Consider the following 16,708-nt stretch of genomic DNA (forward strand, 5'->3'; position numbering starts at 1 on the left):
AATAATGTTAAGAATAAATAATCCATGAATAATGTATGAGAGTAATAAAATAAAACCAGATGAGGGACCGCACTTTACATAATATAACATTATGTATCTTTCTTGTAATGTATTGCCTCGCTGATATTTCATGCTATTTGCAATATTTATTTGACTAAAATTGGTACAGACATAGCTCTGTATCCCAGATATGGGCGTGGGCTACTTTTTATTCCGGAAAATCCTAGAGCTTCATCATAAAGTTTCGCATTTTTAAATACGCGGACAAAGTCGCGAGCATCATCTAGTTACTCATTTAAAAACACTGAACCGTTTTTGAAAAGATTTTATTTTGCATAAATTATTTTTCATGTGTGAAAGATTTTTTATTTATTGAATACTAGATTTAGATAGGTATCTACTTATATCAATTCATAGAGGTAAGTAGGTACCTATTCCTATATCATATTGCATACAAAATATTAAACGATTAAAATTATTTTCGATAGTAATAAATTAAATAATTGATTTTGATGTCAGGTTTTTAAAACGGACAGAAGTTTTTACCTACTCTGCAGCCACAAAAAGTTGTTAAAAGCGCATTATTTTTCATTAAAAAAAAAAGATATCGACGAGTTGAGAACATCCTCCTTTTTTGAAGTCGGTTAAAACAGTTTGATATCACACACATTCAAAACAAAACAAACGAAGATATTAAATGGGTACTCACATATGCATAAATCAGCGCCACTCAATGACAATACGTTTCAGTAATTAATTATTATCAACTCACACGTAACTACTGCACATTACTATCATTACCACTGTCCGAACTGTTCCACATTACACTGCTGACTGCACTCAATGACACTATCCCATTCATTATTTATTATTATTACTTAGGAAATTATCATGGATTATTTTCAGTGTGGAAATTGCAACTGTTTAGTAAGTAGGGACGATATGGGGAAAGTTTTCCCGCGTCGCGCGCGGCGGCGGCAGCGGTCGGTACGCAGCGAGGTGGGGGCGTGCGAGCGCGCGTCGGCTCCGCGCGTCACTGCGCGGCGCGCGCCCGAACGCACGCCGACTGCGCCGCGCGGCTTTACACTACACAGTTGACAGTACAGTGTACACCCTCACCATTTCATTCTTCACTTCAAATCTGAAACTAGCACACAAAACTCCAAGTTCCAACTGAGCGCACACCAGCGGCTGAGTTCGTCCCCAGAGCACGCCGCGACGGCGAGCACGGAGCCAGGAACTGCCTACCTTCTTCGTGGATCTAGTGACTAGTTACTAAATCAATATGAGTTTGTTGTGGGCTCTTCTCAGACCTGGGCGCGTTAGGAACCCTCGTAGCTTTAGTTTTAAGTTTGCGTTATAATTATCACCACTATATCTTACAAATCTAACACCATACCAGACCATCAATAAGAGTAATTTATTACCTATTTTGAATAAATCATTTGACTTTGACTTTGACTTTGACTTTGACTTTGAATATGGGATAATAACCAATAAGATTCGAAGGGTTCAAACTCAATACGTGAACCATGTACCATCGTACAAGAAATAACTTTTTTTAGGGTTCCGTACCTCAAAAGGAAAAACGGAACCCTTATAGGATTACTTTGTTGTCTGTCTGTCTGTCAGACTGTCTGTCGGTCTGTCAAGAACCCTACAAGGTGACAACCGTTGAATGAAATTTGGCATGTAACTAGATCATATAGCAGACAAGGGAAAAAAATACCGGCCAAGTGCGAGTCAGGCTCGCGCAACGAGGGTTCCGTCCTATAGTCGTATTTTTTTGCATTTTGCACTTTAATAGTGTAATATTCGAGCGGGCGTTTTGTACGAGTCGTAACCTCTAAATGTTTCATCGCGACATTTGGACAGTGTTGTCTATAAATACTGTCCGCTAATTTCGGCTGCGAGTGAGAGATGATTCGACGTCTGTCACACGCAGTACGCCGGGACTACATAACACGAATCTCTCACAAGAAGGCCGACACTTGTCAGAAACTTTCAGCAAAACTTTAATGGAGTCGGAACCAAGGGTCCTTTTCAAACAAACTAAAGAATGTGACTTATGCGTTGCTGTTTTGTCATCTAGTATAGACAGACAACCCTGCCCGGATTGTCTGTCAGTTGAGAGTATGTGACGTACGCGATCCTTCCGATTGGCTGACAGCTGACACCCCAGCGTTGGATAGCAGCAGGCGTTACATCATATACAAAGAACTACAAGCTAATTTGCTATAATCCGCTAAAACAGACAAGTTTGTATGGTACCACGTGCTGCATGCGATATGCTCTACTCGCCCTCCCACTACTAAAGAAGACGGAAAAGCAAGCAATACACACCAACACAACACCACACAAGTCTTACTTAACCACTCAACGTAGGTTTCACTCCGATACCGTTGCATCTTCAGAAGATCTATGGACTCTACGATGCACTGTTGCAAGTCACTTTGTATTGCTTACTTTTCGTGCTTCTTTAATAGTGGCGCAGTGGTGTATTAGTGGATTATAGTAAATTAAGCTGCTTGTCATAGCGTCACTACTCAGTTGCAGCAAGAATACCACCAATTCAGCCAACCACAACCATTGCCAGCGCGGCGCTGTGCTGATGTGCTGAACTCCGCTGGTGTCACATTGCACGATATAATAAGTTACATTAGATTATCTCTTGACTCTCGAGAGATATAACGTTATACTTAATTATTAATTAAGTGAAGAAAATTTTCATTAAAAACTAGTAGTTTTGTTCGCTCTCCACAAAAACCCTGTGCAACATGCTCTGTGACAAGTCCAGCTCCATGTCGGGCCAGTTCACAGTTGATTAACTCCTGCGACAAATAATTAATTACTCTACTTAATTACTTGGTCCGAGAGCCCGTGAAAGAAAACGCTGAAATATTGTCTCTGCAACTATACTGTACAGAAAGTAGGTACGAATACTTGGCTACTCTGAACCCTTGCGGTGGCTTCGACTTGAGGAAGTAAAGGTGTACGAAGTACTTACTGCACCAAAATGTCATCATATAAAGTAGATTATTAGTTCTCTTCCCAGAGATGAACCAGCCGACTTTTCAATGGCATTGATAATAATCGTTTGCATTAGTTCATTTAGGAATTATCAAAATCAAGTTTCACATTGTTATCATAATATATACTTATTTCACATTATATTATCTCATACTAGCTTACGTTTGCGATTTCGTCCGCGTGGGCTACAAAAATTTGAAACGCCTATTTCACGGATTTTTGAAAATTCAACCCCTAAGGGGTAAAACGAGGGTTTGAAACTTGCGCGGACAAATTCGCGTGCATAACTAGTTTATAATAATTATGCATATTAAAAAGTGTACCTACATGGATGTCGAGTCTGCAATCAAAATAAACTTGTTTTTGTTCGTTTTCCTGTTGATATTGGAAACATCATTTTGTTATAGGTTGTATGTTGTGTGAAATGGCAAGTCATGTGACTGCATGTCTGCAGATCAACGCGTCAAGCTTTGTATGAGAGGTGAATATTCATATATTGATATTCATACCTAAACATTTTATTTTTAATTCTGTTGTACTTATACCTACCTACTATCAGTTTTGATATTATCACTACCCATATTATAAATGCGAAAGTGTGTTTGTTTGTTGGGTTTAATGGTTTGTTTTCTTCCTTTCTTTTTGATTGGCGTGATTTTTGCATGTATATAGTTAAAGATATGGAGGGTAACATAGGCTTTGTTTTTGATCAGGGATTATTTTTATCCCCACGGGCTCCCACGGGTCTTGTTACTATAAATCCTCGCGAACGAAGTCGCGAGCATAAGCATGTTTCTCATAAAAGAGAGTAAGGATTATTGTACCTACCTATAAAAGAGTTGAATTTGTCTCCCGCGTCCACAGTCCGTGGCTCCGTCCACAGTCCGTGGCTCCGTCCACAGTCCGTGGCTCCGTCCACAGTCCGTGGCTCCGTCCACAGTCCGTGGCTTCGCCCACGTGGGAACATCAACAACAACACTTCTGTATTGCGACGATCAAAATGAAAACTAATGGTTTTCCGCCGCCACAGAAATTAGCGTTTCATTGAGCGTAATAACTGGGCTGTGTAACCCACGCCCAGGCGTTCGTTTTGTTATCTTTCCTAAACAAATTATAGCAGAAGTCTCTCCGTCGTTCGCTCCATACAAACGTAGTATGATTTTCATGTCATCATCATTGAATAACTACTAAACGATCAAACTCAATGTAATTTTGTAGAAACCAATATCACTGACAGTGGTTCGCCAGGTTTCCAGGTTTCCGTACAAAGAACTGGTTTTAAAGTTACACGCTTTAAATATAATGTAAATTCTTGAGGCCGTGTTACTGAAACTGAATTTATTAACGTAAATCTGGAATCCCTTAAGATAGTTTCTAGAATGTATCTACATTGAGTTTATAAAGGTTTGTTTGCGTGTAAACAAACCTTTATAAACTCAATAAAATTTTGTACCACGAGTAAACCCCTCGTTAAAAATAGAATCATTATCTTAATATATGTACGAGTATCTTCTATCTAGCTCCAGCATATTCTCGATATTGTCAGTCAGTACGCCGTGGCCCGTGTCTACAATACATATATAAATACTTACTGCAAGTAACAAGGTCGAACAAGATGTTTAGTTCGATACGCGAATTTATGACACAGATTCGTTATCAACTATAACGAATCTGTATGCGTGGTCGATCTTCTGACGTGCTGCAGCCTGCACGGACAGTTGACGTGCTGCAGCCTGCACGGACAGTTGACGTGCTGCAGCCTGCACGGACAGTTGACGTGCTGCAGCCTGCACGGACAGTTGACGTGCTGCAGCCTGCACGGACAGTTGACGTGCTGCAGCCTGCACGGACAGTTGACGTGCTGCAGCCTGCACGGACAGCCCCGCATCGGCCGCCTCAGTTGTTGTATTGTATGTGTTCCTCTATACTATATCGGCATTATTAGTCAAAGAAGCCGTGTTCAGTCTGTCAGCCATGAGCCAGTGCATGAACCTCATTGTAGGATCGTCCGACAGTAGCTACAATCTACATCCCGGGTTTGATTCGCTTTGTTGAAGCAACATTGGAAATGACGTTTATTCGTATTACTATAGGTACATATGCATAGTGTATGCTACAGTTATGAATATTTTTGTCTGCTACCTTTTTATGGCTAAATCGCTGAATGGAACCTGACTTGGGCACAGACTTTGCTCTAAACACGAATATAGCATACTTAGATTTTATTCAAATACACCCAAAGCAAAGAGCAATAACACTTGAGCCAATTTCTAAAATATATTTTTATAAATTTTCTTAATTCTGGATTCTGGAATCTTATTTGAGAGGAGCTTTACTTGTGTTTTATACAAAACAACACATACTGTAAGTACTTACTTATTGTTATCCTGAGTTATATAAATATTGTTGTTATTGTCTAAGTTATACTTGAACGCAAAACAAAACTCTTCAAATGTAAAGCTTTTTAATGTATTATAATGCCTCTACGCTTTAGCGTGTTTTTCCTACTTTCTCGAAATCAGACCCACTAAGTGAACGTTCTGTGAAAAGTTAATTTCAAACTACAATAGGCTACTTGACTCATATGTAACTTCGTCCAATAAATGATTATTTATTATAGTATTTTGCTTAAGACAACGAAATATATCAATAACAATTATTAAAAACGCAGGATGGATATATAAATCCAATTTTAAAAAATACAGTTTTTATTTTTATTTGAAACGCAGAAAACGCTGTCAGCCATGATGTGACGTCATTCAATATGTAAACAAAGAAATGTCATCCCTATGTCACGCGTGGACTAATGTAGTATCCATATATATAAAATTTAAAGTCCTGACTAACTTATATATCAACACACAGCCTAAACATCTAAACAGCTGGTCCTAGATACATGAAATTTGGTGGGTGTGTTCTCTGTAGGTAAAGAGAAGGTATCCACTAGGAAAGGATTTTTTGAAATTCCACACCTGAGTGTGTTAAATGGGGGTTTGAAAATGAAGCCCACGCGGGCGAAGTCACGAGCATAAGCTAGTTTTTATATAGGTATTTCTAAAAACTCATAGTAAACGTAAAAAATTATCGTTTTCTCTTTATAAATTGAATAAGTTATTAGGTAAGACTTACAAGAAAGTCATCTTTGCAAAAATAAATTTGGGTTGCAGTCGTTAGTCATATAGGATCCCTTTAAGCGCGTGTTACGTATATTTATTTCACTGGGCACTCTAATCCACAACATTCCTGTGGTCTTTATCGATGCGTTTTTACATTCTCGGATGATACAATAACGATAATTACTATATTTTTCATGTAAACTAGTATAGAAGTCATGTTTATTAAACTTTGGGAGGTTATGCTGTTGTTTACAAATGCATGACGTCAGAGCACAGATAATCTATCGGCCAAACATGGCCGACAGTGTTTTCACCTGTCTAAGAAAAATATATTTTTAAATTAAAGTTTTACGGTTTTTAGGGCGCAAATAAATATAGTGTTAATTTTTTTTATCTAATAGGACAAATATTAACCATTTAAGACCTACTTAAAAAAAGTGTCAACTAGCCTATTTCGACAAAAATATCTGTCAAACCGAAACTGTAAACAACTGACCAGTGATGCGGCTCCAAAAATATTCCTTTAGCAGAGAACCAAAAGTAGTTGTGACTAACATACTCGCTCTGTCTGTTTGTACGGAAATGATTGGCACATATGTATATGTAACGCGATACATACGCACAACGCACTCCCACGCATTTCCGCTTTACCGAACGAGATTGAAGAAAATCATCAAGAAAAAACTGTCGCACACGACGGGTTCCGTGCCATCGTACAAAGATAAACCTAACAGTAAAAATTAATTTTTCGCACAAATTCACGGTTTCCGGATTATTTCTTTTACTTGTGCTATAAGACCTAACCTAAGTACCTGCCTTTCATGATTCTAGATCAACGGGAAGTACCCTATAGGTTTTCTTGACAAACACAACAGACAGACGGCCAGGCGGACAGATGGACAGACGGACAGACAACGAAGTGATCCGATAAGGGTTCCTTTTTCCCTTTTGAGGTACGGAACCCTAAAAAAACTTCTATTAACGCGAATGATAGCGGGGGCATCACCTAGTAATTGATAAAAAGAAGATTATTTTTCTGCTAACCCTAAGAACTTACAACAGACGCAATAAGGAACGCCCTCTGCCGGCTCGCGAGTCGCGAGGCGCATCCGACACGATAAAACTTAGCGAATTTATTGCTCCCACCCATAGTATAATTGCTCGCTTCTGCCAACAAATTACTAACATTTTTCCCGTAACCCGTTGCTTGTACGAACACATTTAATGCTTCATAAATAATTGTGAAATTAATAAAGTTTTCGCTTGAATTTTATTTTAGTGTGGCAAATGCGAAGTTTCAGAGTTTAATAACATGTTACAGGCGCGGCGGTTGCCAACGACGGCAACGTGGCGCTGGGTGGGGCAAAGCAGGGAGCCACAGCTATAGCTGTTTATTTCATAGTTGTATGTATTATGTAAGTATTTACTACCAAAGTATGTGCCAAAACGGTGGGAAAAAAAGAATAAAACATAATAAAACTTGTAGGTAACTCGTATTTTCGCGTGATTAGTATTTAGACTTTATCAACAGCTTATCTAGAGTAGGTCGTTGTTTTTACAACACGAACGGAAGATAAAATAAATGATACCCAATGCCAATACCCTATGTATATAACCGATCCGATCGGGCCGATCGCATGTGCAAGTCTATTAATTGACCACATTAATTGACTTTATTAATTACTATACTAGCTGATGCCCCCGACTGCATACGCGTGGATTTAGGTTTTTAAAAATCCCGCGGGAACTCCTCGTTTTTCTGGCATTAAAAAGAGTTTATGTGCATCACTATCTCTATATCAATGTCGTCAAAATCGTTTAAACGGATGGGCCGTGACATGCTAGCAAGCTGAATAAATAATTTGGTCTAACTATTGCAGCTGGCAAAAAGAAGAAATAAAGACAATCGAAGAGGTAGTGGGGTAGGAACTAGAGACAGTTCAATCGTTTATGACAGCATAGTAACATAGTGCCTACCTATATTATATAGGATCAGAAAGTAATATTTGATGTAAAAATATTCGTATCTATTTGTACAAATTTTTGGCAACGTTACTTCATACTTTTTGGCCAAGTAAGCGGGAAATGAGGAGGTACATTTACTTAGAGAACAATACCTACAACATTGCTCGGTAAGGCGGGCGACCGGCGACCGGCGACCGGCGAGCGGCGACCGGCGACCGGCGACCGGCGACCGGCGACCGGCGACCGCCGACTCCGGCGAGGACGCGGAGGGCGTATTGTACTTGATGCCACGATTTCCATAACTGTAACGTTTACGTTTACGGTTCGAGTAGCTTGTAGTAAAACTTTACGAGTGTTTGCATCGCTGCTGTCTCGTCAGTTCGTCGCACATCGCACATCGCACATCGCACATCGCACATCGCACATCGCACATCGCACATCGCACATCGCACATCGCACATCGCACATCGCACATCGCACATCGCACATCGCACATCGCACATCGGCACGCCAATAAGTGAACGACGCGTAACGTCATTCGAATTTCGAGAGCGAAATATCTAGTTTAGCGAAATAGCGAGTTTCGATATCATTACATTATTATTACGAGTAGCTTACGCTCGCGACTTCGTCCGCGTGAACTACACAAACAAACATCTATATTAGCCCCTTAGGGGTTGAATTTTCAAAAACTTTTTCTTAGCGGATGCCTACGTCATAATAGCAATCTGCATGCCAAATTTCAGCCCGATCCGTCCAGTAGTTTGAACTGTGCGTTGATAGATCAGTCAGTCAGTCAGACAGTCAGTCAGTCACCTTTTCCTTTTATATATTTAGATAGATTAGTGGAATAAACTGAATTTATCTAGTTTTGAAATTGTACTTCCGAATTTTCTTTACAAAGTCAAAGGTTACTGAAATGGACATCGAAATTTGTTTCAGAAAACTATGAAAACTCTTGTTTCTAGTTACTGAAGATGTGTCGCATTGGACGTGTGCGCCACTGTGCGGCGCATTGGGCGCCTTACAGATGTGCGATCAGGTTTACCGTAACACTACGAGCTTCGTAGCACATCAGGTACCGTACTAGATAAGTATTAGTATATCTAAGGTACTACGAATTTATACAAGGGATACAAATAAGTATTCCACTCTCATGGAGCGGGAATTCATTATTTTACATAGGGGTTGAGGGTTAAGGGTTTCCTTGTAAAGCAGACGACGACGCGACGACGTCTCGCTCTGTGATGTAAAGTAAAAGTTTTGCTCATGAGACAGGTAGAATCGAGTCGACATTTCATGTTGAGCGCGATGCGACGCCGAGCCACGCGCGACGCCCAACTTCGGCAATGGGCGCTTAAGCGACTAACTTACACTTTATCTGGGCTCCACTTGAATCCTACATACAACAGAATAAGTGTTATTGTTACGGTTCTTATGAAACTGCCACAGATACCATAATATTTAATGGTTGTTTAAGCTTTTCGCAGAATTATCTATATCTTCTAAATATATAAAATGAAAAGCTGACTGACTGAGTGACTGGTCTCTCAACACACAGCTCAAACGACTGGACGGATCGTGCTGTTTGTCATGCAGATAGCAGATAGCAGATAGCAGATAGCTATTATGACGTGAACGCCGAACACGTCCTAAAACAGGAGAGATGAAAAGGTGGAACTACGTGTTGGGAACTCGACACCACAGCCGAAACTAATGTACATCGGCCTTAACAATGCCATTTCGGCTCATACCTATATGATGTTTTGTCGGTCTCAACGATAGAGACAGTGCTCTACAAATCTACTATTTTCTTCTAAAGGTCGATGTACATTACTTTCGGCCGAACAATAATTTAATTAGTCAACAGTAGTTTCAAATTTTATAAGAAGTATGATATTTTATAGAGAGAGAAGGTTTTCAGCCAACAGTACTAGGAGGAGTACGATACTGAAAGTTATTAAGAAAAAAAAGAAACGGGCCGAATTGAGAATCACCTCCTTTTTGGAAGTCGGTCAATAAATGACTCCAGCATACTGCTGCGTAACAAAGGTGTCATTTAAATGACTCCAGCATACTGCTGCGTAACAAAGGTGTCATTTAAATGACTCCAGCATACTGCTGCGTAACAAAGGTGTCATTTAAATGACTCCAGCATACTGCTGCGTAACAAAGGTGTCATTTAAATGACTCCAGCATACTGCTGCGTAGCAAAGGTGTCATTTAAAATGAACGTGTTTGAAAGTCTGAATTAAAATCCGCTTCGTCTCGATCCATGCATATTTGAATAATCGATTGTTTCCCACTCGCTTCGAACGATCAAACTCTGCGGAACGCAAATAATTGGGAATTATTTTGGGGCTCGATACCGCAGAGATTTGATCCTTCATTAATGGTGGCTGAAACATGAAACTTTGTACGATGTGTTTATAAATAACCCATAATATACTTAAAAGCTACCATCGCGACACAACCGAGCGCCGAGCGCCGAGCGCGGCTCTCCTCTCGGAATAGGGAGGGATTCGCCGTGATCCTAGTAGGTACCTTCCTTTATTTACAGCAGTTTGAAGTTTTCTCAACTTGACTTAATTATATAAGGTAAGTAACTATAAAAGCATATTATCACTACCCATATTATAAATGTAAAAGTATGTTTGTTTGTTGTTTTATAGGTTTGTTGGTTTGTCCTTCGATCACGTTTCAACGGTGCAACGTATCGACGTGATTGTTTGCATGGGTATAGTCATTGACTTAGGGTATCATATCACTGGGTAAAGTTTAAGACCTGGAGAGTGACATATTTTATCTCGGAAAATCAAAGTGTTCCCATGGGATTTTTGAAAACCTAAATCCACGCGTACCAACTCGTGGGCAACTCGTGGTGGTAAAAAATTATTTTATCTTTTAAATGTATAAATTAACTATAAATTATTTATCATTCGGTGGTCACATCAGCCAACGAGTTAAAAGTGTCGGTACAATTTTTTGCTCGCAGGTTGACCTTCCAGTAGGTAAGGTAGGTAGGTAACTAGTAACTAGTAACTAGTCGAACCAGTAGGTAGAGTTAAATGTAACCGGCTTCTATGCGTTTTTCTTATATAAATGTGAACACCATCGCCACATCTGAATCTGGAATATCAAACTTTTAATTAGGATTTGTTCATTCTTAGGGCTTCGAGTCCGAAGGCTGTCAGTGGGACCATATCACTATAAGCTTACAATTTTCAACCTCTGTCTGTTTCCTGGTCTCTTTGTTGTGTCATTTTTTCTTGATTTATAATTTTTCGTGTAATTTTCATGTACCAATGGATAGGTAACGATACGTATATAATATATTTTTTAAATAATCCGCACGGTAAAAGTTTTTAGAGTGTTATTCAAAGAATTAAATTTAAAAATCGAAATCTTGTACAGTTTTTGGGCTGTAATTTTAAAATGCTTGAAATTTTTTGTTGTTTTATAACTGTTTATTGTAAACAAGGATATGTACTAGCAAGAAATAAAAAAAAATCTGATGGTTTTTTTTTGAACAAGTTTACTTTAATAAAAAAATCTGTACGTATAAATAATTTAATTTTGTCAACAGATTGCTGAGGCGTCTCAGTTTGGTGGTCCTCGGGTCTAATGGTTCCCCGGCGACACAGGGACACTACCTACCTGAAGTAAGTTTGTATATTTTTTACATTTTTTTACTAATTTTTAAATTGGCACACATCCCTTTCATTACCTAGAAAAAAATAAAAAATTAATAACTCGAAAACGATACAATTTCGCATAAGCACTTTAGGGGTCGTTTGATAGCTAATGTCCTGTACTATGACCCCTCAACGGGATCGTGTCCTATTTTCCTGTAACCCTGTATAAGAAGATCACCAGCTTATCCGCCGCGGCGAGAACCCTATTGACGACCACTGATCAAATTTTCAAACCGACCAAAAATTGTTGCTCGGCAACACGTATAGATTGATCTGGTGCAATAAATGGAGCAATTATTTCGCGTAACATTGCTGAAATTTTCAGGTATTGCTCGGTATTGCAGTAAATTGCTTCATGTGGTCGTGACGTCACAATTGACTAAGTTGCTTGAAATTGCGGAATTTCAGTTGCCCGTGTGAGCGTACCTTAATAACTTAACAACTCAAAATGCCACAGAGAACAGGCAAAAAGTTGACCTCCACAGTTGAAGCAAAAAATGCTTGGAATATTGTATGACACAAATATGCTTCTCATAACGTGGAGCTAACTGATCATAAACTTCGTATTGACGTGTTCTCTGATCAAACTTGGACAGCTAGCTGGATGTAGTGTTGAGCCGGTGTAGATGCTCCAACAAAGTCGCTATGTCAGGTCCTACATGGACAAGTACGAAGAGATTTGCTTCCCCGTTTCTAAATCGAGCCCCTAGGATATGGGACGCCTTTCCGGCATCAGTTTTCTTTAATAAAAGTAGCTTCAAGTCAGTAGTGAACAGGTATCTTCAAGGCTAGCGCGCACAGTGTTGGCTGCTTCGTCACTTGCCAGCAGGTGTGATCGCAGCCAAGCGCTAGTCTACTCATGATTTAAACAAACTTCCACGTTTGAGAAAAGCCGAGTTCCGAAGCGAGCTCCTCCCACACAACACACAACAGCAGGTACGAACGCGAATAGTGAATATTGCTGCCAACTTTCAACTAGTTCATATTAATAAGCCATACAATATCTATATTTATATCCATTACAAATAAAGCGTGTCGGTCTGTTTCAATGTCCCACTAACCGATTTTGACGTTTGTTACAGAAATAGCTCGCGCCCCAGAGACAGGCATGGGCTTATGTAACCCCGGAACATCAAAGGGTCCCCCGGGACTTCCGACAAGTCAATCAAACTAGGACAAAGTTGCGGCCATCATCTACAATGTAAATAGTGGCCCACTTGCAAACTACCTAATAACATCTAAAGTTCAAGGTAGTCCACTTTTAGACTGCATCATCACTTACCATTGGGTGAGATCACAGTCAAGGGCTAACTTGTATAAGAATTTAAAAAAGTTGACTACCTACTAACTACTAACAAAGTTGGTAAGTCTGTGGCTGCTCCTTCAGCTACGCAAGCTCGCGCGTGACGTCACTTACCAGATATACATTACTTAGGCATAATAAACAGCACTTTGTCGCTACTCCGCATACCGAGAGCCGACTCTTGTGTCAGTTCACGAGCGAGTGGGATCGACAGACAGTGACATGGGCCATGGCGCCCTTTGTCTGCATCAAAAAGTTTGTCTCCTAAGATTTACGAGTGATACAAATAACAATATCATGAAATGTTTTCAGGAACAGAGTTTGGCGCAAATACATTTTTAATTCAGCCCAATAATTAACACGTACGGTAAATAAATAGGTAGTTAATGAAGGTTTTTACGTCGAGGCGGAGCGGGCGGAGCGGGCGGAATACGGAACAGAGGCGGGATCTAATTTACTGAGGCTTTACTCGCGGCTGCAAACAGACGATCAGCTGCGGCGTACAATTAGATACCACGCTGCTTCCGCCCCTCGCCCCTCGCCCCTCGCCCCTCGCCCTCTGTACTCAGCTGCGTCAATATGTACCTGAATTTCACTAAGTGTAACGTTTTTTACACGACTGGCCACAAAAAGGAATATAATACTTTCAGGTGTCATGTACACGCGAGTGTCTTTATCCCACTTCTGAATGCCGTAACAGATTTTTAAGTATCACAGGCTATATTAAAAAAAAAATAGTACAACATTCGTGACGCAAATTATGATACATGTTATCAGACGCTAATGACGTGTGAGATGTCGGCTCCGCTCCGCTCCGCTCCGCGATATAAAAACATTTCACTCGGCAAATTTTTACGCGCGTTTATTAAATTTATTGCATACTGTATGTAACACATATATTTTAGTCGCACAACATAATTATGGAAAAGAATTTGGTTATTTGTGGAAAATGCCGTGAACATTTAGTGGCGAGAGTCGAGAGCGCGTGAATGATTGCCAAGGTCACGGGTTCGAGTCATGGGCACCCTACGTGACCTTACGTGACCTCACCTAGCTTGATGCACTGATATTTACCATTCATCACGCACTAGTCGAAGAAATATTGGTTTCATACACGGTAGTATTATTAATTCAATGGTTTTATAGTTCTTTCGCTCGGCAAAAATATAAATTCTCTTTATTGTCTATATCCCGTGTGAATTTCGAATAATCCGGCCTGAATCTTGGTCTACATTAAAAAGGGAGCTTTTGTCCACAGCCTTCTAGATACAAAAGGGTTGGGCGTTGAGTCAGTCAGTGTGTCAATTATAGTACTTTTCTTTTTATATTGACATTTATTGATATTTTTGATATGATTGATATTTATTTTCTTAGCGGATGTTCACAGTTCGGGTTCTGTTGTCGGCGGCCATTGCATGCTCTGCGTAGAGGGCGCTGTCTGCAATATCTAACATTGGAAGGTAGATCTGTTGAGCAAATAGTATCCTATTATCTTTACCACAGTTGTCTCGAGCTTGCCTCGGTTTAGTTAAGTATAGTCATTTAGAAGTATAACTTTATTCTAATCTATCAATTATTGAGTTTTTTCTATCAATAATAATTTATCATTGGCGGTAAATGGCTGTGCCTCGGCGAGGACGCCCGCGGCTGATATCTCTCCGGTCGTGTTAGATTGCCGGCCCATATGACTATATAAAAGTGAGATAATAGAGAATGCACCTGTCTGTAGACATTCCACTCTTGTTCACTGAAATACTTTCTGCGTAATTGACTGATTTCCGTCGAGACTGGCTGCCGTGACGGACGCGCCGTCATACAAACTGTATGCTGACAATGATGATGACGTGAGCAGGTTATGTGTATGTTTCGGCCGTAGGCGACACGCGCGACGCGTGGTGGCGCGATACAGCGGCGCGGCGACACGGCTCGTTACGTTAATGTCGCCATAACCGCGACAGTCGCATTAAATATGTCGCTAAAATATTACGAGGCTCGTAAACGCGCCCGAGCGCTCGTCCTGCAGATGTTCTAAACAAAACTACTAACGTTACACAATCAAAGCTGCCCCGCCCTTTTCTTAATTGTTGCCTGAAAGCCCAAATACAAATTTTCATGAATATGACTTGAAAAATGACGGACTTTAATAAAAACTTTCATCCCTTATTATTTAACCCTTTTGGTCAATATTTTGAGTTTTTAACCTCGGCGGTTTTAGGCTGTGCGTTGATACATCAGCCAGTCAGTCAGTCAGTCAGGACAAATACTTAGTATAGATAGATAAACGTTGTACAGCAGATGAAAGAACAAAACAAAGCAATAACTAAACAACCACTAGGGGTATACTGTGTGGGTATACAACACGTGTCAGCAATGGGGTGAGTGTGAGTATACAACACGTGTCAGCAATGGGGTGAGTGTGAGTATACAACACGTGTCAGCAATGGGGTGAGTGTGAGTATACAACACGTGTCAGCAATGGGGTGAGTGTGAGTATACAACACGTGTCAGCAATGGGGTGAGTGTGAGTATACAACACGTGTCAGCAATGGGGTGAGTGTGAGTATACAACACGTGTCAGCAATGGGGTGAGTGTGAGTATACAACACGTGTCAGCAATGGGGTGAGTGTGAGTATACAACACGTGTCAGCAATGGGGTGAGTGTGAGTATACAACACGTGTCAGCAATGGGGTGAGTGTGAGTATACAACACGTGTCAGCAATGGGGTGAGTGTGAGTATACAACACGTGTCAGCAATGGGGTGAGTGTGAGTATACAACACGTGTCAGCAATGGGTGAGTGTGAGTATACAACACGTGTCAGCATGGGGTGAGTGTGAGTATACAACACGTGTCAGCAATGGGGTGAGTGTGAGTATACAACACGTGTCAGCAATGGGGTGAGTGTGAGTATACAACACGTTCCAGCAAGTGGGGTGAGTGTGGAGTATAACAACACGGTGGTCATGCAATTGGGGTGAGTGTGAGTATACAACACGCGGGTTTTGTCAGCAATGTTGGTGAGTGTGAAGTATACAACACGTGTCAGCAAATGGGGGTGAGTGTTGATTATACAACACGTGTCAGCCAATGAGGGGATGGAGTGTTAGTATACAACACGTGTCCGCAATGGGGGTGAAGTGTGGTATACAACACGTGTCCAGCAATGGGGTGAGTGTGGTATACCACACGTGTCAGCAATGGGGTGAGTGTGAGTATACAACACGTGTCAGCAATGGTGTGAGTGTGAGTATACAACACGTGTCAGCAATGGGGTGATTGTGAGTAGACAACACGTGTCAGCATGGGGGTAAGTGTGAGTATACAACACGTGTCAGCAATGGGGGTGAGTGGAGTATACAACACGTGTCAGCAATGGGGTGAGTGTGAGTATACAACACGTGTCAGCAATGGGGTGAGTGTGAGTATACAACACGTGTCAGCAATGGGGTGAGTGTGAGTATACAACACGTGTCAGCAATGGGGTGAGTGTGAGTATACAACACGTGTCAGCAATGGGGTGAGTGTGAGTATACAACACGTGTCAGCAATGGGGTGAGTGTGAGTATACAACACGTGTCAGCAATGGGGTGAGTGTGAG

The 16,708-nt window shown here is 40.7% G+C and overlaps 1 protein-coding gene across 1 annotated transcript in view; it reads right to left on the bottom strand.

The window, feature by feature from the left end:
* The window catches only part of LOC117997380 (FMRFamide receptor-like), a 97,717-nt gene extending 96,656 nt beyond the window's left edge, over positions 1-1,061 (bottom strand). The window contains exon 1 of the mRNA XM_034985650.2: positions 710-1,061. The gene's annotated coding sequence lies outside the window, so the exon portion shown is untranslated. The remainder of the gene's footprint in view (positions 1-709) is intronic.
* Between the last annotated feature and the right edge of the window lie 15,647 nt (positions 1,062-16,708).

The sequence above is a fragment of the Maniola hyperantus genome, chromosome 4 (genome assembly GCF_902806685.2).
Source record: "Maniola hyperantus chromosome 4, iAphHyp1.2, whole genome shotgun sequence".
Taxonomy (NCBI): Eukaryota; Metazoa; Arthropoda; class Insecta; order Lepidoptera; family Nymphalidae; genus Maniola; species Maniola hyperantus.